At 44.5% G+C, this 25,897-nt stretch overlaps 1 protein-coding gene across 4 annotated transcripts in view; it reads right to left on the bottom strand.

The window, feature by feature from the left end:
• Positions 1-1,794, bottom strand: part of Bdh1 (3-hydroxybutyrate dehydrogenase 1) — a 40,447-nt gene extending 38,653 nt beyond the window's left edge. The window contains exon 1 of one of the 4 annotated variants that reach the window (XM_076868990.2): positions 1,581-1,794. The gene's annotated coding sequence lies outside the window, so the exon portion shown is untranslated. Of the gene's footprint in view, positions 1-1,282; positions 1,459-1,580 lie in introns of those variants that run through there. The other 3 variants (XM_076868989.2, XM_076868991.2, XM_076868993.2) reach the window with 3 other exon arrangements.
• Positions 1,795-25,897: the final 24,103 nt, after the last annotated feature.

Here is a 25,897-nt window from a genome sequence, read left to right as displayed (position 1 = left end):
AGACCTAATCCGTACAAATAGCACCTCCTCAAGCTGCCTTTCTAATCCACTAAATCAACCCCTCCCTTCTCTCTGCACCCCTTTAACAGCATTCACCGAATCAAGGTATATTAGAGGTATTGCTGTTCATAACCACTCACAAGCCCCCATTCAACCAGTCTACCCCTGAACTGAGACTGCAGCCACGTGTTGACTTACTGACTCATGGCTCCTCAAAATGGACGCTCTGTAAATGTGTATTGGGAGAATATCAAAGCTACACAAATTTCAAAATTCAGCTTCCTAGCCTGCCAGGGGTATACGTGGCCCAAGGGCATCTGCCGAGTCATAGAGGTTCCGGACTGGAGAGACCCTGCAGGCCGGGAATGAAACGCACGTCTCTGCAACCCCTCAAAGGAGAACCGGCAGTTAGACAGTGACTCCGCACCAGCTGATTATGGGCAGGCTTTGGCTGACTGACTGGAAAAACACGCGCAGGGTTCAAAGCCACCTCCCCCCGCAGGATGCAGCACGAGGCGGCTGCGCGCTGGAAGGCAAAGACAACTGGGTCCTTTCCCGGGAACCCATTCGGAAGCCCTGACCTGTGCGGTCTCCCGAGCGCTCCAGCACTCACTGAAAGCCGGGCACCCGAGCTGCGCAGGCGCCTCCTCGCTCGGCGCCAGGGGGAGCTCAGCCAATCCCAGCGCCGCTGTCCTTTCCTGCGGGCCCGAGGGCGGGGAGCCGAGGGGGCTCGGCCAGAGCCACGCTCCCATTGGTTGGGGAGGCACCACCCAGACAAAGCCCCACTGTCCGCTCACCCCAGCGCCGCTGTGGCTGCCGGCCCAGCCCGGGCAGATCACCCCGGGATCCCCAACCTGCCTCCGCAGCGCCTCCACCTTCCCGGTCCCACTTCTTTCTAGTCCTGCAGCCCATCCGGCTTCCAGCAATCGCTGGCCAGGCTTGACCTGACTTATGGCTCCTCAAAATGGAGCTCAAGCAGCTGGACCCGCGGTCTGACCGCTGTCCAGCATCCTTCCAGAGAGTGCGGCGAGCGGGAGAAGGCACTCTCCAAAACCCCCGAGAACAGAGTCTAGTGGAGGACCCTGGCACCGGGCAATCCGGAAGATGGGTCAGGGAGGGAGCAGTGTCTAGAATTCGAGGATGCAAGGCAGGACTACTGGTTTCGATCCTGGCAGGGCCTTTGACTATGGTGTGACCTTGGGCCAGTGCCTTCCCTTTTAAAGACTCAAGTTCCCTTCTGTAACATACGCTGGCTGGGAACCTTGAGGCCGGAGGGTTTCACCTGGGGGTCGCAGGGCCGCGTGTTCAACCCGGCGCCTCCTCCTGGGAACAATATTCCAAATAATAAAGGCCCGACCTTGCTCCCTGAGGTGCGGACAGAGAAACCAGGAAGGTGACGGGTGAGATGCGTCTGCAGAGACTGGCCCAACTTCCCACTCTCGTTACGCCGCGGCCGCAGGGCAGGCCTGTAGGACGAGATGTCCCTTCCCCACCCTCATCACGCGGACCGGCTCAGTGGCCGCCCAAGGCCAAACCAAATTGAGCAGGGGGCGCTGGCACATCGCTACAGAGATGCAGACCTTCCTCTTACCCCAAACCAAATGGACAGGGGGCTCGGCTGCGGAGGGCTCGGTTGGTGCGCTAGCCTTAACCTCACGCTCCTGGCCTGGAGAACCGAGTGGGGGCGCTGCCGCCGTTTCCTTTTCAAATCCGGTCTATAGGGCCCCTCCTGTGGCCTCCAGCTCCTGGCACCAAGATACGTCTACCCACTGGGTGCGTGCGTTAGGGCTGCGCCGGGCGGGGCCCGACGGCGGTAACGCAGGGGCGGGGAGCGCTCCGCGCCGCCTCCTTCATCCTCGCTCGCTGTTCCTGGCCCTGCTCCAGTTTGGGGTGCTTGGAATTGCTAGGCACCCAGCTCGAGGTTGACCCACTCCTGCACCCTCCATCTCGACCCTAAGCCGGGTGTAAATCACCAGCACCACCTTCCCGCGCTGGAGAGGGAGATGGGGAAAGGTGGAGGGTGCTGGAAGGTTTCAGCCCCACGGCTGCCGGCGGGAAGAAGGTGCAGCTCCAGAAAACGAGGAAACCCTGATGAGGAGGAAACGCCTTCCTTATCCTTCGTACGTTGTCTTTAGGGCTTATCAGGGTTGGTAGTTGGTTGGCTTTTAAATTTCTCTTGATCGGTGCAATTTATTTAAAGGTTTGTTTCTAAGGGTCTTAAAATAAGAATAGCGCAGCTTCCCAGATCTTCAACAATAGGACATGGGGTGCAATCGGCCACAGACCAAGTTCGCCTTCCAACCCAGTACGCCAAGACATCTGTTTCCAGGAAACAGGCTAAGGAGAGAAGTAAAGGCAGCTTGGTGGCAAAGCTGTTTAGGTAAATTACAGGCGGAATGGAGAGGAACAGAGCAGATGAAAACGAGAGGGAAGTACAACCGGGCGGGGAGCCTGGCGGTGGCGCCGGAGAGCGGGTGGGGGACCTTAAAATTATGTCAGCTCTGTCTCAGGAGCTTCTTGAAGGCAGAGGCTGCCTTCCTCCTCTAAGCCCAGCTCCTAGCCCATAGAGCCTCCAACACTAGGAGAATCCTGAAAGGAGGACGCATTTGATTCTTTGAACCCATTTCTCAGACTAAGAGTACTTGCTTTAGTGAGGTGTTTCAGAATAGTCACTCTTTACCCGGTGCCACAATGATAAGAGCAAATCTGTATACTGACTCACCAGGTTACACTTTGAGGATTGTGTATGAAGAAGAGCAGTTAAAGGAAGCAGTAATCCTTTTCACCTAGGAAAACCATTAAATCCTAACTTTGGATTGAGAATCAAGTGAAAATATAGTTCTGTTTATGGGAGACAAAGGACATTTGACCTGTCTGAGGTTTTATCAGACACCTCAAGCGGTTTGCCTCAGTTGTACCTCATATTTCCCTGTTTCAGGGCTTCTCTGTCACTGCAACCAGGGACCTTGCAGCAGCCCACTGCCCATTTGACACCTGAGTAAACCTGGAAGTGCAAGGGAGCTAACACTTCCTGGATGATCTTTGATCAATGGCGATGGGTGGTGGAGAAATACTCCACTCTTCCATTCTTCTGCCTAACATTTTGTGTGTGTGTGTGTGTGTGTGTGTGTGTGTGCATGCAAGCTAGAATTGAACCCAGAGGTGTTATACTGCTGAGCTACATCCACAGTCCTTTTTTGTTGTTCTTAATGATGTTTTTTATTTTGAGGCAGGGTCTCACTAAGCTGCTGAGGGTCTTGCTCAGTTGCTGAGGCTGTCCTTGAACTTGCAATCCTCCTGCTTCAGCCTCCCAAGTCACTGGGATTACAAGCATGCATCACTATGCCTGGTTATGCTCAGCAATTCTGAGGGAGGGACCTTTTGTAAACCTCCTAAAATGATAGTGCCCAGGGGACCCTTCGTATTAACCAACTTGATCAACTCAAATAATGTACCATTGGATTGTTGTTCTGGATACCTCTTTCCTTATTTGACTCTTACCAGTCTTCTATTTCTATGCCTTGTGATTCATTATGAAGCTTTGAAATGATTCCCAACACTTACATAATTACCTACATGAATGACTTAGGTTTTGCATGAAGTGTAATCCCCGTCCTTGTGAGAATGTTCTGTCACATCTTATCAGACCACATATGTGAGTTATTGACCTCAACCATGAAATTCCAAACCAGATAAAAAACCACAAAATTTTGGCACATTTTGAGAGATATGCCTGGGGCTGAGCTACCCTCTGTCCAACCTTCAAGCTATTCTTAGAAACCTCACCCACCAATACCTGGGCCACCTTCTGGGGGAGGGCCCTGGAATGTCTTCACAGTCTGTGTGTGTGTGTGTTGGCCAACCATTTCTCCTGAGAACCTCTTTTAAGAAAGTACCTCAAATTGATTAGATGTATGTTCTCAGGCCTGTCACCATTCTGATTGAGCAACTGGACTTTTATAATTGGATTCTAAATGAAATCAGAAATCACTATGTGGTTAATGTACTTTGTCTATCAAGTGTATTCCCTTTGAGATTTGCTCTTGTTATTATCCTCCTTTTTAAGCATTGTGGGGAAAAAAAATCTCCTGGGAAACAAACCATGTGATCTGTAGAACCATACTTTCATCATCTCCTTATTTTAACCATACCCAGCATGTGCCAAGGTTCTGTCTCCTTTTGCCTGTATACAGATCCTCTGCCCAGATAGGAGCCCTCAGGACAGGCTCTTCAGCTTTCTGCACATTTCATCTCCACACTCAGAGGGCGCTGTTGCAAATTGCCAAGGAGGAGGGGGGAACAAAACAATCTCTGTTGCCAGAGAGTGAAATGAGCCATGTGTGTAAGCTAATTGACCCATGAGAAGTCTAGCAAGTCTCCTAAAGAGAGGCACATGGAGGTGTACTCAGAATTCTGACAGGGGCTCAGGACAGGCTTCACAGAAGGGGAGCATCCTGAAAGTCTCAGTAAGAAAGCATCTCCAGAGAGCCCTGGGCCAGAAGGGTTGCAGGTGTTTACTCCCATCTCTCGATCAGTTCCTCATTGCCACCTACCTCATATCCTTCTCAAATACCAGCCCAAGTCAGTCAATCATTCGCTCTCCTTCCATCTGGTACTGCCCCATCCCCCTATAGGTCCCCTTCTTTTCTGCCCTTAGGTTGAATGTGGAATGCTGTCAGTGCAGGTTAAATCCTGACCTTAGCCATTCACCTCCAAACCCTCAAAGAGCCCAAGGGGTCTCTGTGGAGTTCTCCTGAGTGACAGAGAACCATAACATCACAGGGTTTCTGTTTGTTTTGATGCAAATGAATTTTCTTTAAGAAATTTTTTTTTTGCTAGAAACTATACCCTTAATCTACTGATATTTATAAATATCAAGTAGCTTTTTCTCTAATTGATAGTGAAGGAAAGACACCAGTGTATTATTCTGTGCTGTTTTTAAAGCAAAAGCCTGTGTGTTGGAAAAAGACCTTGACAGTTGATCTTAACGTGATTGTAATACTGAATTCTGCAGATGAATGAGAACTGAAGGGGCTGCCTTTTCCCTGCAGTGAATTGGCAAGAAAAACAAGGGCAGAGCATGAAGGGAAAAGGGACAGAATCAGGCACACATATCCCCACTTCCCATCCATTTCTGTCTCTTGAATAATGTGTTTCATGAAGGTGAATTTTTGTTTATGCCGAATTGGTTTCTGTTATCTTCAGTCCCCCCACCCCCCACCCCACTTTTTTTTTTTTTTTTTTTAGGCACCATCTCACTAAATTGCAGAGGCTGGCCTCTAAATTGCCATCCTCCTATTCCAACCTTCCAGAGTCACTGAGATTACAGGTGTGTGCCACTACACCCAGTAGCCACAATGGCTTGTGTGTTTGTGTGGGAGTGCAGGGTGAGTAGTCTAGAAATGTAAGCAAAATTCTTTTAAGGTCATTGGGATCTTTAAAGAGGAAAAAGTATGAGGAGTTGAGGAGATGAGAAAAAACAACTGATCCTACCTCTTCCCTAAGCTACAACAACCTATAAATTTTCTTCCTTCCTTCAATGTGCATTGACTAGGCCTTTATTACATTCCAGGCATTGTGCTATGTTCTTGGAATCCAGTGATAGACCAGTGAGGAGGCCCTGTTTTCAGTAATACAACTTAGCAAACAATGGCTGATCACTGCTGTACCAGCCACATATCAAGTGTCTTCTATGTATTATTTCACCTAACCCTGAAAGCAACCTAAGATTTCCGTTTTACAGTTAAGGAAGCCAAGGCCTAAAGATCCCAAACAACTTGTCCACAGCAACACGGCTAGCAGGCAACAACACAGATTCTTCCCAAGTCTGTCCTACTCCAAAGAGTTCACTTGAAGTACATCACCAATTGTTCCAAAGTTCTTTCTTTGAAGAAATGTGTATTTATTCAAAGAAATATATATATATATCTTTTTTTTTCACAGCTCAGTCTTTTTTTTTTTTTTTTTTTTTTTTATGATGCTGGATTGAACCCAGGGTCTCATGCATGCTAAGCACATGCTTTACCACTGACCCATACTCTCAGCCCTAAAAACCCAGTTTTTAAGGCTATTTGGAATTCAGAATTATTTATAAATAATTGGGCATTGTTTCTTTGACAACCCAACAGAAGCTGGAATTGCTTTTTCAAGTTCTGTTTTTTTTTTTTCAAAGAATATTTAATATATTACAGTAAACTAGTTTTTAAAACAAGGCATGAATTCATATGCTTATTTCTTTTTTTCCCAATTTTCCTCCCAATGAATGCATGCTATTTTTGTTTCTGCTTATTGCTACTAGGACAGAACCTTAGTTTTTTTTCAAAAAGGAAATCAAATTGCAAAGCTGTTGCCTTTCTATTTAGGGGTTGCCAGGGCCTCTTTCCAAAAGCCTACTCTCTCCTCCCCAGGAAGCTCCCCTCTCCTAGGTCCTACCCAAGGCTCAAAGCTTTTCCTTTTGCTGACAACTGTCAGGGTCAGCCTTCTCTCACCTGAGTCAGCTGGTACAGCAAGGTTCCTTTGGCAGTATCAGCATGCAGGGTCCTCTTCAGGCAATCGACTAGTAGGATACCCTGGGGTCCTCTTAGTCCTCAGTTAATGGTGTAAAAGAGACACCCCTGGAAATCTCTTCCAGGCTTTGTGTGTGTTCTTGCAATGCTTACCTTTAACTGGGAAGAGAAATTCTCTCCCACATGAGATAAGCAAAGCTACCTAATGATAAAATACAATATTAGGAGTTCTGGCTGTTTGTGTTTCTCATTGAACAGTCAAAGTTCAGCTATGTTACTGTTTGTTTTAAACTTAAACTGTCTGTAACTTTGATCCTCAGACAAACAGTGTCAAAGATAGATGTTGATGCTTAGGGGTAGATTTAAAAAAAAATGGTGCCAAAGGACAGCTTCACTGACCCCATCTTAGGCTGATCCCGCCAGGTACATGGGGCAGAACTTAAGATGGGAACTGGCCTGAACACAATGAGAAAAATCTAGAGTTCCCTGAGGATGATCTGGAATCAGGACCTGCAAAAAAATTTTCAAAATAGCCAAGAGGCTTTGTACAGGGTCACTTGTGAGGAGACAGGGCCAAAACTACATCCTTGGATATTATAGTGGAAGAAAGAAAGAGTGTGGCTAAAACAAAGGAGAGCTCTTAGGGCATCTTTTAGCATCTACCATGCCCTGTAATTAAAGTCAGTAGAAAATTACAAGAACCCAATTTAGTCAGGATTATAATAATCCAGACCAGTCTCTTCAGGAATGGTTTGGGTCACCTCACCAGGTAAAGAATCACAACAGCTGAAATGCTTGCTGAGGTCAAAGGGAGTACAGAATGGGTAGTAGCAGGTAGTAAATGCCAGCTACAATCATGTGACCGGTCACAGCAGCAAGGCCTGTGGTTGTCGTGGATATTTCTTCCTTGTTATGAATGTTTGTATATGTATAGTAAATATCTTTGTTTTCTTCTGTTTCTTTCTTTTACCATGTAACATAAGATGTATTGACTTCATCTTGTATTATTTAAGAATCCTTAACTTTCCATCATAGTGTGAGTGTAAGTTGCAGAATGTCAAGGAGAAAAATAAACAGCACCTAAGGACTTTGTATCTTCTGGAGAAAAGTTGTAGTCGATATAGTTGTATCATATTAATCGGATATTTTTAAATTGATGATGATGATGATGATGATGATGATTTTGCAGTACTAGGGATTGAACCTAGGGCATCAACATGCTAGTACCACTGAGCTGCATCCCCAGCCCAAGTAGGACCTTCTTATTATCTTTATTTGGAGATTAAACAGTGATCATTTAAGGAAACATGTATAGGTGCCAAATTGATGAGGCATGGACTTGTGATGGTTATTTTATACCAAGCCACAGTTCCTAGGTATCCATTCTGGATGTTCCTGTGAAGGGGTTCTTTTGGGAGGAAAGTAGTATTTAAATAAATGCACTTTGAGTAAAGCAGATTGCCCTACATAATGTAGGTGAGCCTTGTCCAATCAACTAAAGGCCTTAATAAACCAGGCATGGTGACACATGCCTGTAATCTCAGCAGCGTTAGAGGCTGAAGCAGGAGGATCGTGAGTTTAAAGCCAGCCTCCGCAATTTAGCAAGGCCCTAAAGAACTTAGCCAGAACTTGTCTCAAATTAAAAAATAGATAAAAGGGCTGGGGATGTGGTTCAGAGGTTAAGCACCCATAGGTTTAATCCCAGGTAACAAAAAAAAAAAAAAAAAAAAAAGAAAGAAAGAAAGAAAGGAAAAAAGTCTTAGTATAAAAAGACTGAAGTCTCTAGAAAGAGAAATTGGCCAGTGGGCTGTCTTCAGACTCAAGCTGAAGCTCTTACGTGAGTCTTCGGCCTGTCAGCCTCTCCTGTAGAGTTTAAACTTGCCAAACCTCCACAGGAGCCAACTCCTTAAAACCTGTGGTGCTGGGGATAGATAGATAGATAGATAGATAATAGATAGCTGGCTGGATAGAAATCCATAGAGATATTCTGTCTGCAGAACCCTGATTAATACACCCACTCAGAGGAGTCTGCTTCCTGATTGGACCCTGATAGCACCACATTGAAACAGATTCCTCTCCTCTGGAATTGTCCCTCCCCCCAGCCCCCCCCCCCTTTTTTTTGTAAGTCAGGACCCAACAGTGGCAGAAAATGCTCTGACCCTGGACCTGGAGCACAGGTCAGAGGTAGGAGGATTGATCTCAGGCCAAGCTGGGACGTGGCAAGACTTTTCCCCTCTCCAACCCCTGAGGTCTCTGTAGTTCTTGCCTTCCAGGTGCTCACAGCCTGGGGAAGGGGCTACATAACAGCAGCTCACTGTTTTCCAAGGCAGCTTGGGTCAGATGATACAAGTTAGGCAAGATGGGGCTCTGGAAGGATGGAAGAGAGAACTATTCCTTCAGGTTGGGGCCAAGGAGCAGATTTCTGGACCTAGTGACTGCCTTGCATCTCAGATTCAGGATAGGCAAAATATTTTTCTTCCAACTTTTTATTTGGAAAATATTAGGGGCTGGAGACATAGGTCAGTGGTAAAGCAGCTGCCTAGCATATGCAGGACCCTGGGTCTGATTCCTAGCAATGAACAGAAAAAAAGAAAAAAAAAAGTTTCAACTTGCAGAAAAAATGAAGGAAGCATATAATGAACATTCAAACATCCATAGTCAAGATTTACCAATTTATAAATTTATCATACTTGCTTTCTCTCTCCTGAATATATATGTACATACACATATACAGTAAATACACATGTTTGTATATATGTATGTATGTAAATATATAGGTATGTATATATTGCTGAATTAGTTGGAAGTAGTTGCAGACCCTAGGTGTGTTGGTGCACACTTGTAATCCTAGCAACTTGGGAGGCTGAGGCAAGACGATCACAAGTTCAAGGCCAGCCTGGGGAACTTAGCGGGACCCTGTCTTGGAATAAAAATAAAAAGGGCTGGGGATGTACTTCAGTGGTAAAATACCCCTGGATTGATCCCCAGTACTGGGGGAAAAAAGAAAGGGAATTAGTTGTAAACATGACTCATCATTTCCAAATATTTGTTTCTGCACATATCTAACAAGGCAATTCTCCTACATAACCATGATATTATTAGATGCTATTGTCATATTCAAGAAATTTAATTTTGGTAACAATATTATTTAATTAATGTTATTCAAATTCCTTCAACTGTTGACATAATGCCCTTTACAGGGCAGGAATCAAAGATCAGGACTGCACTTAGTTACTATGCCTCTTCAGTTTTCCATCATCTAAACAGTACCCTGCCTCCTCCAGGGTGTATAGGAGGGTCTTTCATGACATGATAGTTTACTGAGTTCAAACCATTGTTTTGTAAAATGTTCCCAAATTTGGATATGTCAGATAATTTCCTCATGACTGGATTCAAGTTAAATATTTTTGGTAGAAATAGTTCCTAGGTGATGTGGAGGTAGAATTTAGACAGGTTAAAATAAGTGACCTAGACATAGGGAACAGCAAAATTATGTTCCTTAGGTGTGAAAAGGCCCAGAGGGTCAGGAAATAGGTGTGGTCCAAGGGAGCCAAGTGAGTCTTGGGTACTGGGGATGGGGCAGGAGGCGGGTGAGCAGCGGAACATGAGAATATGGAAGTTTTATCCAGGTTTCTTGGTCTTTGTTCAGGAGGTCACTGGATGCATATCAACACTTTATAAAAGAGTCTCAAAGATCAAAAAGCCTTCATGATCCAAGGAAAAAGAGTTTCAAATGGCAGAATTCCTGGTCCTTAGAAGAGATGTTTTAAATGATGGGGCCTTTCCAGGTATCCCCCAGACTGTGATGTTGTGATGTTTCGTTAATTGGGGAAAAGAGGGAAAGAAATTCTCAATTAAATCAAAGGGAATATGATTGTTTTTTAGCATCACCCCTTTGTCTTTCATTATTGTCTGTCAGCGTTGTCATTAGCCATTTTCTTCAGAGGTGTTTCCTTTAGCTACTGACATCCCTTCCCCTCCCTTCTCTGCTTCCCAATCACTCAAATGTCCACCTTTTCACTCCTCACATGGGCATCGAGCTGCCTGGTCCAGACCTCAGTAGCCAGCATTACAGGCCAGCCTGGAGGAAGGACCACACTGTTGGGGCAGCTCATGTGGGGCTCCAGGTCCTGCATAAGAGCAAATCACTAGAGAAGACTGATGTAGTCAGAAACACACACTGTGAACAGGAGGTAAGCCTGGCCCAAGTCAGAAGCCCAAGTGGACCGTCAGAGAGTGTAGAAACACACAGAGTCTGAAGGGCTGAGGCTGGGGAGTTGTCTCCTGAATTTGTCCATAGTGCTGTCCTCCCTGCTCACAAGTCACCTCAGATTCATGGGTGGTTATGTGTGTGGCTTAAGGTTAGGAAACCATGCATGTCTTTGTTTGGAAGCCCTGGCCAGTTACCCTGTCTAATAGTGCCTTGGAGCTGGTTGACTTCCTGAGATGGACTAAGGGTTTCTAGTCCTCAAAGGACTAAGCATGACAGGGACTTGTGATCCCAACACCTGTAAGAAGTGATTGGCTTTCTCACTTCATAGAATTTTAGAATTTAGTGTGAGTAGTTTGGTATGTTCTCATGAAAACAAGGTCAGTTATAGGAAGAGTTTATCCCAAGACTCCACAGACTGGCCTGCGGGCCACATGTGGCCTGGGTTCCAGGAAGCTCTTCTTGCTCTCTATCCCCCTACGTCACCACGGTCTGAAGCCAGCCTCCAGGGCAGGAGGAATTTGTCTTACCTGTCACAACACTCTATTTCCTCTCCAATCTCCAGGTTAAATCCAGTGTGTTAGACACAGGATGGGATCCTGGTAGGTCAATTAGAGAAGAGACAAGGAAAGGAAAGGTCATGAGGGCATTTACCATAGGAGGAGGGGTGAGCTGGAAACAGAAGACCACCAAGTTGACCAGCCTAGTCTTCCAGGCCTGACCAAAGTCGAAGAAAAGGCAGAACTGGCAGATGAGAAGATGTGAGGCTGCCTCAGGGAATGTGCCCCTACACAAAATAATAGAGCTTCACCATGTTGGGAGGCACGAAGCTGGAAGGCAGAGTCCAAAGTCATGTCCACCAGGGTACCATGGACACTGCATCCAGACAATGCAATGGTGAGGCCAAAAGGCAAGAAAAGAAACGAAGTATACATTTTAAAAACTTTGAACTGCTACTGCTGCAGGCACACTCATTTTTAACCTAGATTAGTTAGGATGATTACATAAAATGATCCAAAGAATAATAGAGTTCAGCAAGTTGGTTTCGTACAAGACACATTTGGGGAGAAAATTAATAGCCTTTTCATTCAGGAACTATAGTGGTAGGGGCTGAGGATGGAGCTCAGTGGGGGTGTTGCAGAGCAAGGCCTTTCACGGAGCCTAAGAGACTGTATATATTCTCAGTTACTGATTCTTGCAGAAATGCCAGAAGGTTTCAGGTGAGTTGCACATAGTAACCGGCATGAGTTTATTAGAAGAGATAGGAAAAGGGGAGTCTTTCAAGGGACAAAGTGGATCCCCCCAGAGAGGAGAGGGACAATGTCTATCTCCTGGCCTCCTGTTTTATTGGAGGTCCCAGGGAAGTTTCCAGAGAGTACTGCCCAGGTTGATTTCTCAACTTCTGACAGCAGGATTGCATCAGACTTTCAAGTCCAAACTGCTCATGGTCTTATCCCATGGAGGGAAGATTTTATCATTATAATAACATGCTAAAGATCCCAGGCTGAGTCAGCTTGGCCCCCACTGACCCGTTCTATTTGGAACTTGTTCTTACAGATTTTATGGATGGCGGGGAGGCTTTGCTTTTAATTATCCTATCTGTCTGAGTCCTGAAGTCTGGTCTGCTTAAAGGTCACAAAAGTTCCCTTCTTCAGGGTAACCTGTGCTGTTCTTGTATTCATCAGGGAAAAGCCATTCAGGTCTGCATTTCTATTGCAGATAACAGGTTGTTTGCTGAGGAATGTTTCATATTGTAATGACTTAAAACAGGATAGGCCCACAGATAAATTGCTTTTAAAAAGAAAGCATGTAGGGATCAGCATAGTAGGCCCACTTTATAGAATTATCCCCTTAATCTCAAGTTCCCTCTGCTCACATCTGTGTGTGACCTATCAGTAGGGCGCTTGCCTAGCATGTGCAAGGCCTTAGGTTGGATTCTCAGAACTGCAAAAAATAAAAATAAAAAAGTTGCAAAAAAAAGAAAGAAAACACAATAGTAAAAAAATCATACATCACAATAACAAAACGTAAAGGTATCTAGAGAACAAAAAATGTAGAGTAATTATGGAGAAAACTATTGTAACTGAAAGACAAAAGATGACTTAAAAAGATGTATCAGGTTAGATAGAAAAGCAACATTGTAAAAGATGGATTTTTTTTTCTCCTCTGTGCTCATCTAGAATTTAGTATAGCTTGAGGAGGTTAAAGAAGAAAACTTGGCAAATTGATTGCAAAGAAGTAAACGCAGAAAGGGGCTGGGGTTGTGGTTCAGCACCACATATAAATAAATAAATAAATGAATGAATGAATGAATGAATGAATGTATTGTGTCCAACTACAACTAAAAAATAAATTTTAAAAAATGCTTTTTAAAAAAAAGTAAATGCAGGAAGATCACAAGTTCAAGGCTAGACCCTCTCTCAAAGTAAATATTAGTAAAGAGCTGGGAATTAGCTCAGTTGTTGAACAGCAACAACAAAAAAAGACATCAAATTGAGGTAGGACAGGTAGAAAGGAGACAAGGACGGAAAGGGAGCCTATAGCTTTAATCCACCTAGTACCTTGGGGACGGAGCTAGGACCTTGAGCATGCTAGACAAGCACTCCATTGCTGAGCTACATCTGCTGTCCCTATAGCTTTAAATCTAAAAACCCCACCTTCTTCTACCCCTCAGGCCTATTTTCCTCTAGCCCTGAATTCTTAAAAGGTCCCATAAATCTTAGAGCACTCTAAGTCAGGTTAACTAGTGTCTATATACCTTGTTTGCTTCCAGATGTGTTTTTAGACTAATTAAAGGTAATCTAGAGAGAAACATTGTTAGAGATCCATGATATGGGTACAGTCTATTAACCTCGACCTGAAGATCCTAAGAACCAGGCCACAATCAAAGGAATCAAATTCCTGAGGCTGACACCAGCCATTATAATTCTCATGTTCAACATTTATAAAGTTTCCTCAGAAAGAAGGCTGAGATCCCCAAGCATCCTCCTTCTCCAGCACCTGCACTCTTTTTGCCTGCGTAACCTGCTCTATTGTTTACTTTCCTGAATAAATCTCCTTGCTTTCCTAAATAAGCCTCTCCTTGTGGTTTTGTTGTTGTTGTTGTTGTTGTTTTGTTTTTTGTTTTGTTTGACTCATCCTGAAATTCCTCTCACTGGTGTAAGTGAAGAACCTGCCAGGACTGAGTAGAGTTTCCTTTCTCCCTTCTGGAAACTCCTTGGACCCCAACTGTTGACAAAATGTATGAAGAGACAAAGAAAGACATCAAAGATATACTGTAGTATGAAAAAGTGTCACCTGGGTACGGTGGTGCATGCCTGTAATTCCAACACCTTGGGAGGTGAAGACAGGAATAACAAGTTTGAGGCCAGCTTCAGCAATTTAGTGAGGTTCTGAGCATCTTAGCAAGACCCTGTCTCAAAATATAGAAAGGGCTGAAGATGTGACTCAGTTGTTAAGTGCCTCTGGATTCAATCTTTGGTACAAAAATAAAAGAAGAAGAAGAAGAAGAAGTAAGAAGGAAAGAAAGAAAATAAGTATCAAAAGTTCAGAACAGTGTGTGTGTGTGTGTGTATGTATGTGTGTGTGTTGCTGAAAGCTTTGTCCTTGTCCCTGATGCCATTCCAATAACAAGGACCCAGTTTTGAGAAAAAAGGAAAAAGAAGGTTTATTACTTTGCTAATAAAGGAGAATCACAGGGGACTCCTGTCCCAGAGGCTGAGATTCTGCTCATCAAGGGTAACAGGGGACGTAAAGAGGTGATTCAAAGGCTACATTCTATGTGTTCTCTGTTGGAATTGTAATTCACTTGTTGATTTGGGAGATAGTCATTTCTGAGATCTTCTGGTACCATCCCCAAAGTCTGGATTACTTCATTCATGGTAGGTGTATTCTCAAGGACAGATAAATCTGCCTAAAATGGGGAAGATAATCCCGTTTCACCTGAGATTAGGGAAGAGCAGGGAGAGGAAGAGAAAGAAACATGTACATTTAAAAAATAAGTTACAGTGGCAGAGAAGCAAGGGCTATATTCAAATCATAAAGTGAACCACTGTTACATTTCCCCACTGCCAATTTCTATATTCCATTTCTATGGAAAACTGGGTGATGACATCTCCAAGCTGCTTTCTGCTGAAAGAGGTCAAAATTAGGGGCAGTAACCAAAGTCCTTGTTCTCCATCAGGTAGGACGTGGGCAGGTAAGGGTATTCAGCATCAGAGCATTTCAGAAGTCCACAGTGGCAGATGGCAGATGATTGGACAAGGCATACATGGGGTAGGGATCATGCTAAGACAACAATAAACAAGAGAGCAAGACATTACTTTTTTTAAATAAACAATTAGCACAAAAGCAATCAGTATTTCAGCCAATCTCTGAAAACTATGATGACAGTAACTCATAATCATATCAGTGGAAAACAGATCAATTTTATCAATGTATGAGGTTAGGAAGATTTGTAGGTCTGTGGGATCAGGCTCAAATTAACTCAGGACAAACTTATGACTTTAGAGTCCTTTGTGATCATTATTATTAGGCACTCTCACACTGTAATGGCACCCCCTTTCTCCACAGAAAAGTCTTAACTGGGCTTCTCCAGAAATCTTCACCATGGCTAATTTTAGGACTGTCAGCAAGAGTCTCTACAAAAGAGTTCAATGTAGATAAACTTCCAATTTTCATGTTGCCCTGTTTTACTTGATCACTGGCTGAGAAGAAATCAGTACTCCAGGAACTGGACACCCGCTTACTAGTTTTTCACAAACATATCCAGTATAGTAGTTTGTGGAAATGTGTGAACAAGGCCTCTGACCTTGAGCTGGAGCTTCAATGAGATGTCTACATTTCTATGATAAAAGAAGTTACCAACTGGACTCCATAGTAACAGCTGGCAGGGGGAGGAAAGAGAGGGGAGAAGAAGCTCTCCCCTTCTCAGATGTTGTCTTTGAAGGGTTAACTTGCCCAGAACAGTGAAAGAAAAACCTGCTTTTACGTGAACTTCTGCAAACTGGGAACTTCTGAGCCCCTCCCCTTACATGCTGGGTATAAAATTCTGAAACTACCTGAACTCAAGGTTTAGGGGATTGATTGATTACAGCAAAAGCTGTGCCCTCTGAACCTGGCTGCAGCTAAATAAAACTGTTTCCTGCTATCTTCGGTGCCTTGCCTGTCTGCCCCTACAACAACACAAGGTCCCTTCATCTGTAGCCTCCAGCTTACTTACTTTTGGTAGGGCTGACACAAGTGTATGTCTTAAGTTACATTTAAAAATCCATTGTTTTTCCTTTTAAATATCCAGGTAGAACTGTGCTTAGGCTATACTCTCCTGCCAGGTGTTTAGGACCCACATGGTCAACTGATCATATCTACTCTTAAGAGTCAGCTGAGATTCCTCAACAAAAGCTTGGGGACTTTTGTGAAGACTTTTGTCTCCTTTAGCTTTCCCTTACCCATGGTGCTACCTGCCAGGATGGGTAAGTGTTTTGCTGACCATACATTCCTTCTCTTGGAAGCATTAAGTACATTTCCTTCTCCAATGACCCTCCTCTTTGGAGAATATACCCTGGTTGGCTTCCTGTTCTCTAGGGTCCTCTCAATCTCCCTAATCAGCAGATTAGGTGGTTCAATGGACTTGCAGGGACCAAAGAGGGGTCCTGTCATTCTGTACATCCTGGATGACCTTAGAGGGCAAAAGCCAAAATGTTGGCTCCTTTTTCCTGGCCCTTTTACTTCCTTGACTTTGGTCTCCAAGTTTTTGGTTTTAAGCATCCAGAAGGCCAGTATCACCAGTCTTAAAGTGGGAGTAACAGGTTATAACTTCAATATCTATAATTTTACAGTTGCTCCTTTCATTTAATTGGGGTCAGTATTAGTACTGTAAGTCAGCATTACATCCTATCTGTCCTATAGATGATGGCTTATTATCTCAAATTAACTCACTTTGTTTTATTAGAAGCAGTACCTCTGCAAAACACTAGTAGGCAATAGTTATAAAGTTCACAAGGAAAGTATAAGATGAAATTAACAGAGCAAAAACACATTCAGGGGACTGGGGTTGTGGCTCAGTGGTAGTGCACTTGCCTAGCATGCGTGAGGCACTGGATTTGATTCTCAGCACCACACACAAATAAATAAAATAAAGGTCCATCAACAACTAAAAAACATTTTTAAAAAACCATATTCAGTTTGTGTAATAGCTATGAACCAAGAAAAATGACTTTTATTTTATTTCCAGTTGTTTTTTTAAATTTGTTATAATTAGTTATACATGACAGTAGAATGCATTTTGACACATTGTACACAACTTCTCATTCCTCTGGCTGCACATGGTACAGTCACACCAGTAGTGTAATCATACGTGTATATAGGTTAATAATTCTATCTCATTCCACCATCCTTTCCATCTTCATAGCTCCTCCCCTCTTTCCATTCCCCTCTGCACAATCCAAAGTTCCTTCATTCTTCACTCCCCCCACCATTATGGATCAGCATCCACTTATCAGAGAAAACATTCAGTCTTTGTTTTTGGGAGTTTGGATTATTTTGCTTACCATCATGATATTCTCCAACTCCATCCATTTACCTGCAAATGCCGTAATTTCATTATTCTTTAAAGCTAAGTAATATTCCATTGTGTATATGTACCACATTGTCTTTATCCATTCATCTATTGAAGAGCATCTGAAAAGAAATGCTAGAAATTAAAAAATATATTGTAGCAGAGATAGTTCAACAGATTTGACAAAACTGAAAAATAGAAATTAATAGACATTAATGTTTTCAGTGTGTTTATTGCAAACATGTTCTCAGTTTTGTTGTTTGCCTTGTAATTTTTGTGAAATTTTGAATGTAAAATGTTTGTTTTAGGTAATAAAATCTAGTAAGCATTTTATTGGCAGCCTCTAAGTTTACCTTTGTTTCCCTCTCCTTCAAGCTGATAAGTAGTAGGTATATTGTTTCCTTTTTCTTTCAATTCTTTATCTGAAATTAATGTCGGGTAAGATGAAATAACATTCTAATCCATGTGTGTTCCCCATGGTTATAATCAATGTTTCCAGCATCACTTATCAAGTAGATTTCATTTCCTGGATTCATGACCAACACTTAAACAGACACCGAGTTCTTCATGTACACTCAGATCTGCAGAGTGGACCCTGGGAGGTGCCTCCCAGATTCCCCTCCAGGAATGAAGAACTTACCCACCCAGCTGCTGGAGTGTGGGTGGGAGATAGCCCCAAATCTGGGTCCTGCCTCCCCTCCTTCCAGGGACAGAATGCATCCAAGAAGTGGTCACTACAGGCATACAGGCCCAGCCACTTTGCCTCTAAGCAGGGCAATTTGAACCATGTGACCTTTGGGTTTGCTGAGCTTTTGTTGGGCCCCTACCTCAGGTGACTCCCCTTTGCTCAGTCTTGCATCTTCCCTTCCCCTTCCCTTCCTTCCAGGGGTCTCTGTCCCCAGATCATTCCCAGTAAACATTCTTCATATTGATCTCTAGGGTCTGTGTGTGGACATTTTGTTTCATTAGTATATTGATTTTAGCACCAGTATTTTTGTTTTGTTTTGTTTTTGTAGTTTTCAAATACAAGGAGTTTTTTGCGTTCTTACTTGTTGTCATCTGAATCCATAGAGTTATTAACAAAACACCATACAAGGACTGGCAGTATAGTCAGAGATAAAGTTCTTGCCCAGCACACGAGACAAGGCCCTGGGTTGAATCCCTAGTACCACATTAAACACACACGAACCATAACACAAAATATTCACTAATGAAATCACCTAAGAGTCTCCACTCAAATATCTTCTTTCATTTATGAAGATTTCACAGGCATGGGGGTCTTGGCACTTCCAAAAGGGAAGTGAGTGAGGGCTCAGGCCTGAGAGGTCTCCATGTTGAGCTCAGGGGATGAAGTTCCCATGCACATCCCGGTATCGCTGGCTGTTAAGGGATGAATGGAAGGCTGTACCTCCCCTGGAAGCCTCCCGCTGCAGCATTAGGCTGATGGGAAGCTAAACACAGAGTCAGTATACGGGGCTTTCCTTGACCTCCACCCTGAGGTTCACGGTCAAGCCCCTGGGCCCCTGGAGACAGGACAAAGGAGAGGGCTGGCACCACAAGTCCCTGCAAGGACCCTTGAGGGCATTGTGGGTTACTTACCCCACTGCACTCCTATGATCCACTCGGTATTTTTCACATGGAACTTCAAGTAAAAATTATGGAAATTTTTACTTAATTAATAATGGATAAAAAATATCTTTTAAAACATTATAAACTGTTAATGAGGATTAGATAGTCTCAGTCCTCATTAATAGCTGAAGAAACTGAGGCCCAGAAGGTAAGGGACTGGCCCAAGGCCAACTAGAAAGTTAGCGGTGCAATCTTTTCTCTCCAGGGACACCTGGGTGTGCTCTGAAGCCCTGTGACCTGGATCGTGCACCCTCCAGATCTATAATCCCACTCCTTAAGCTCCAACTGCTTCAGCTTCAGGGTCAGCCCCACCTCAGGAGTTTCCCCCCAACACATAAGCTACCCACAGACACCCTCTCCAAATGCACACCTGCTACTCCTCACCTCCTGGAAAGCTGCAGCCTCGCCACTCCCTGGAGGGTCCTGCCCATGTGTGTACAAACCTGGGCCTGGGGAGCTCTGTGGGATGGTGTTGAGGGGAGTATCATGGCGAGAACAGTGTGTCCACAGGGTCCTCGTGCACAGGGTCCCACTCTGTGCCTTCCTTCCTCTGCATCCAGATAGCTGCAGACATGTACCTGGGGCAAATGCAAGGGGTCAGAACCCAACTTGGCCTGATCTCCCCGACTACTCTCACCCTCAGCTTGGAAAGCACAGAGCCCTGGGCTCTCATTCAGGAGCCTCATCCCAACTACAGTTCCCCCTACCCCATTTCTTGGGGCAAGAACCTAGAAGGGCAATGAAGAGGGAAGTTCCCAGAGGCTCCCAGAGTGCCCTAGAGAAAACCCCAAAGGAAAGGAACAGTTGGTGACAGGGCCTGGGAACTGGGGTCAGGGACAAGGGAGAAAACCCAGCTTTACCCCACCCCACCAGCCCTAGGGTCCGCCACTTGAGCCCTTGGTTTACCAACTCACTTGGGTCCCAGCAGTGCACAGAGAGTGACATAGCAATTCCTGGCACAACCCTGGTCAAAGGGGTTGTTCCCCTGAAGGAATTGGCCCTGGAGGGAGATGGGGATCGGAAGAGGAGCTCAGAACCAGCAGGACTGGGCAAGACCATCTCCCAGTGACCTTCTCTAAGTTGGTCAGCTAAGTAAGGGCTCAACACATGTCTGTGGCAAAACTCCAAGGGCAGGGGAACCCAAGAGTGACCCAGGGCCTCCTGCCTTCCTGAGCTCCTAGAAGGAGTGACCTCCCTTGCCCCACTTGTGAGCAACTCTCCCAGACAGTGCTGACCCAGCACCCACCTCTCCTGCCTTCCCAGGGCTCCTCATCCCCTTGTGCCTCCCTGTGCGGGATCCTTGCTCTGTCTCCATTGGCCACACCTGTCCTCTCACCCATCCTTCCAGATACCTTTTAAGATCTTCCTCGTGCTGCTCAACTGCTCCAAAGACAGTGTCACCACCCCATTCCCACTTCACTTCCCACCTCTATTTTTTTTTCTAAAAATGTGCCTTCGTTGAATTTTACTATCTGGGAGGGCAGTGGCAGCAGGGAGGCCCAGTTATATTTTCCTAATCAAAAATCAGATGGCCCAGGAAAATCTGGGCTGAAGATCTTCAGTACACAATGCAGTAAATGTCAAGCTCAAAGGTCAAGTCCTCCCCTGGACACTGACTGGCTTCTGCTCTCCCTTATTCCTCTTTCCCCTTCTCCCCACCTCATCTTTTAGCCTCACCCTCTCCTCCTCCCAGACCAGGTTGAGTCTCAGCCCAGCTCATGAGTCTTTGTTAGTAAATATTCTATCAGAATGGGAAGTGGCCCAGCAGCACTCTGTCCACCCCAGCTTTCCCAAGGGCCACACAGGAAGACTTTGATCTTCAACACTATTCTCCACTATGAGGAACTAGGATTGAATACCTTCTTCTCCCCACGTGGAATCCTGTCACACATGAATAGAGTTCAGCAGCTCTGAGGCACCCAGACCAGCCTCTCTCACTGGCTCCACTCCTGGGGCTCCTGCTGCAATTCTCTGTCTCAAACACCCTCACACTCCACAGGACCAAAATCCAGCGGCATCTTCTTCTTGCCCCATCTTCTGCCCAACGTCCTGCTGCCTCTCCTTCTTCCCCTTATCCTGGGGGGTCAGGGCACCAGGCTTCCCTCTGTTCCTTTCTCTCTTTTCTTCTATCCCCAGTGTTAATTCTTTTGTTTGTTGGTTCACTCATTTATTCACATTTCTTTTATTTGTGTGCTGGGGATTGAAGAACCCAGGGCTTTGCACATGCTAAGCACATGCTCTACCACTCACACACACCCTCAGCCAGAAATATTTCAGGGCATCAAAATGCCTCAGTCAAGATGGCCACGGTGGTGTATGCCTGAGATCCAAAGGGACCTGAGAGACTAAGGCAAGAGAATCGCAAGTTTGAGACCAGCCTCAGCATCTTAGTGAAACTCTGTTTCAAAATAAAAAATTGAAGGGACTGGGGATGTAGTTTAGTGATAAAGTGCTCCTGGGTTCAATACCCAGTAGCAAAAAAATAAAGTCCAGTCACTGCACTGGAGTTAAACAGCATGACCAGTCTGGTGATGGCAACTGTAACATAAGGCCCTGGGCACTGTGGGGAGTGGCCAGGGTAGTGCAGAGAGAGGGTTTCATGGGAAAAGAGTAGGCAACCCAGCCTACAGCACATGCAGAGGAGAAGCCCAGAGAGTTAAGTGCTAAGACATGAAACAGGCTATTTCAGCTACTTCCAATTTCAGAGGCTGTGTCCAGTCCTCCAAAGAGTAGTCTGAAGATGTCTGCTGACTTTGCCCATTGACAAAAGCATCATCCTGACAGAAAGGGCAGGAGCTGGGCTGACCTGTGCCAGGAAGTGAAGGGTGGAGCTGGTGAGCAAGGTCAACTCTTTCAGGGAATTAGGCACTGAAACGTTAAGGTCGGGACTTGCTTTGCTTTTAAGATGAGGCACAAACATATGCCTAAATGAACACAGGAAGGAATGATAGTAATAGTAACAGCAGCACATAAGGCACTTTCTGGTACCATCCACTGTTCTATGTGGTTTACATGAATTAACCCACAATTCCCCATCTTACAGATAGGGAACTGAGTGACCAGGTGGCTAAGTAGCATACCCAAGGTCTTCCTGCTGGTATGCTGTAGAGCTGTGGTTTGGACTTATGAGGTCTGACTCCAAAGTCCTTGCCACCAACCACCAAGCAAGTGACTCCAGGAGGAGTTGCAGTCGGGAAATGGAGTAGGGAGGGAATGAAGTTGGAGCATGGGATCAGTGCCTGAGATGGGTGCTGCAGGTAATGGAAAGGAGCCCTGTCTGGTGAATCCCAGTGCAGACCACATTTAGGTCCCTTGAGACTTGGGGATCCTGGACTTGGAGGGCCTCACTCTGAACAGAGGAGGAAGGGCAATGGCCTATGGCCTGACCTGGGGCTGGAAGAACCACAGGATGGAGGAAGGGAAAAGGCTGCCAGGCAAACTCAATGATGATACTAGAAGCTGGAGATAGGGGAAGACAGGCAGATCACAGGGCTGAGGAATAAGGGCCAAGCACAGGAGTCACAGGTGGGAGGGGAACCAGATATGGCAGTGGTGGGGTGCTGACTAAAAGGATGGGAGGTGATGAGCAGACAGGCTCTGTGTATTCAGCTTTCTTGGGGTCTGCAGCGTCCCCTCCCCCACTGATGCTGCCCACCAGTCTTCCTAAAAGAGCCTTTAGTCAAGTGATTGCCATACTAAAGGAATCCCAAGGCAAAGATGCCCACTCCTATCATTCCTGTTCAACACTAAAAAGAAAAAACAATACAGACTCACAGATTGGAAAGAAGGTAATGAAACTGTTCTTCACAGATGACATGAAAGTTCATGTATAATGAACAACAACAAAAAATGCTGGGGGACAAACTCAGTGGTAGAGCACCCTGATTCAATCCCTAGTTCAGGGGAAAAAAAAAAACAACAACAACACTAAGGACTACTGCTCTTGGGAAGATGCTCTGAAGAAAATGAAATGACAAGCCATGAATTGCAAGAAGAGATTTGCAAAACATAGATCTGAATCCAGTATAGAGAACTCCTGAAACTCAATAAGAAAACAACACTTTTTTGTTGTTGTTTTTAATAGGCAAAAGACTGGAGCAAACACTTTACCAAAGACCTACGGATGGCCAATAAGACATGAAAATAGGCTCAACATCTTACTCATTAGGAAAACACAAACTGGAGATGTAGCGAGATACCACTGCTCATTTATTAGACAGGCTACAATGAAAAGACAAAACAAAATTGTCAGGAGCGGCAAATGAATCATGGGTCTTCTGAACTGCCCAAAGTCAGAGGTGACACCTTGCTTGGGAGTTTCTCGGTGCAAAGGTGCCAATTGAAGATTGCCCAATCGATGTTTTCCCGGCTCAAGGGAGATTCTGTGCCAGCCATGGAATTTATTAGTTCATGGCCTTGTGTTCAAATGTCTGCTGCCCAGAGTTAGAGAGTTATGGGTGCAAGCTGATAAGTCCTACTTAAGTTGTATTACCCTCAAATTCTCTTATGTTTTTCTTGAAGATGCATTCTCACAATAAATCCTTTTGGTGTTTAAACCTATATAATATAATAAATGTGCTGAGTTTGCTTGAGTTCAGTCTTCTTCTATCAGAAGTTGGCTGATCCACAAAGTCCCAGATTTTTTTTTTTGCTTTTTTTTGACTGTCTTTTTTTCTAATCCCCTGCCAGCCCAGTTTTGGAAACTAAGTAAACAGTCCTTTAGGTCGCAACACAAAATAATAACAAATGACAGTGTCAAATGTTGGTTAGGATGTGGAGCAACTGGTATTTAGAAATTAGAAATGGTATAGTTGTTTTGGAAGACAAATTTGGCAATTTCCTCTAAAGTATGACACATGGATATCTTATGACTCAGCAATGCCACCCCTAAGAATTTACCCAACAGACATGAAAACTTATATTCAAATTGCCAAGGCTGGCCTTGAACTTGTGATCCTCCTGCCTCTGCCTTCTCAGTAGCTATGTAATAGTGGTCCATTTTATGCTTTGACTATAGCCCTTGCTGCTATGCCACTGAGACTTATTTTTAAAAATGCATGCTTCTTTCTCTTCCTCCCTCCCTTCTCCTCTCTAATCTCTCTCCTTCCGTATGCTCAGGGAAATAAGATTACTTTTCTTCCCCATCTTGTTCTTGAGCAACACCCACCACAGGAAGGAAGTAATTCAGACTTTGAGGATGGTGCCAGATCTCAGAAATGATCATCTTCCAAATTAACAAGTGAATTACAACTCCCACAGAAAACATGTGGAATGAAGTCTTTGAATCACCTCTTTAAATGCCTTCTGTTCCCGGTGATGGGCGCAATTACAGCTTCTGGGACAGGAGTCCCCTGTATTTCTCCTTTGATAGCAAAGCAATAAACTTCATTTTCCTTTTTGTTAAAACAGTGTCCTTGTTATTGGATTGTTGTTGGGGACAAGGACTGGGCTTTCAGTAACAGCTGGTATACAGGTATGGGCCACCAACCCAAGGTAACAGCAACTTTGTTATTGCTGCTGACAAGCCTCTGCATGATCCTGAGATAATGATGTGATCCTGAGATGATGATGAAATAGACCACAGTTCAATCAAGTCTGCCTGACTCTATGTAGCTCCAGAGCCCTTTATTCTCTGGGGGCTCATGTCAGCAGCAACGTGGAAGACAGGACTGAGAACCCTTGATCCCCCTTGGCTTCCCAATACAGCTATATTGAACAAATTTCCACCTTTCACTATTACTTTTTCCTTTTGGTTTCTGGCATGAATGGCCAGAGCTGATTCACTGGGATCCCCAGAGTTGGGCCTCTGGCCTAGGACTCAGGTTACACATGCTCCCTTGTCTCTTCTGGTCTCCCATTATACATCTACACCAGTGTGGGTATAATGGTGCATACCCACAACTCCTGAGGCTGCAGCAGGAGGATCATCAATTTCAAGGCTAGCCTGGGCTATTTAGTGAGACCCTGTCTTAAAATAAAAATAAAAAAGAGCTGGGGGTGAAACTCAGTGGTAGAGGCCTCTGGTTTAAATCACCAGAACCACAACAAAAATTTTCTTTTTGATTTTAAAAAGAATATTATCTACTCCAATGTGGCCACTTCCCTCAGTCTTTTTATTCCTTCAACTACCGTTTGCCAAGGAACTTAGGCCTTTTCATTTTGACACTGGACACTGGGTGTCACTTTTATTAAATAAAAATGACAGGAGGCCATTGTTTTGGACTAAACACCATCAAAATGGAGTCACTCATGTTGAAGCACCTCATCACCAAGCTGAAACCAAGTTGTTTATCTGACCTTCCAAGAAATCAGGATTAGACACATAATGGCCAAATTTCTCAAGCAGGCCTGACTTGATAATAAGTCTCCTCTGCTTCAATTCTTAGAAGAAGTAACCTGACACAATCTGATGTCAACTTCTCAGATATTTTCCTATAGTTCTGTCTCCCTATCCATGCTTTTCAAAGGAAAGTAACTTTGAAATTATTCGGTTTTTTTTTGTTTTTGTTTTTGCTTCTGCTTTACTCAGCCCTTCTCTGTTTAGAAAACCATGCTCTTCTGTTCCGAACATCAAAATATTTATTCTATTTTATGGGTTGTAGTACTACCCAATTCTAGAATGAAAAATAAAGCCAATTAAAAAATCAGTCAAACAAATTGTAATTTTGTCCTTTGACATAGTCTCTAGAATTTTAAAAAATACCCTAGAGTTTGCCCCACCCCCTGAGGTCTTTGCCTGGGTGTCAGATATGGCATCCTGACATCCTGCGGAAGCCGACTCTTGCTTGGCTAGCCTTGCATCCCAGCCTCCTTGATCAAGCACTTCCTGAGGGAATAACCTGTTGCATTTGCCCAAGCTTTGGCCCGCTTGGGAACACAAGACATTGTATTTGCTTTGTCCCTGCTTTTCTTCTTCCCTAACTCTTACTTTGCTAGAAATCCCCCTACCCAATAAAGATTAAGCATGTAACCTTTGCCTCAGGCTGAGTTTCTCAA

This window comes from Callospermophilus lateralis, chromosome 10, assembly GCF_048772815.1.
Source record: "Callospermophilus lateralis isolate mCalLat2 chromosome 10, mCalLat2.hap1, whole genome shotgun sequence".
Lineage (NCBI taxonomy): Eukaryota > Metazoa > Chordata > Mammalia > Rodentia > Sciuridae > Callospermophilus > Callospermophilus lateralis.
The sequence above is the reverse complement of the archived record's forward strand: the minus strand, read 5'-3'. Positions and strand labels throughout refer to the sequence as shown.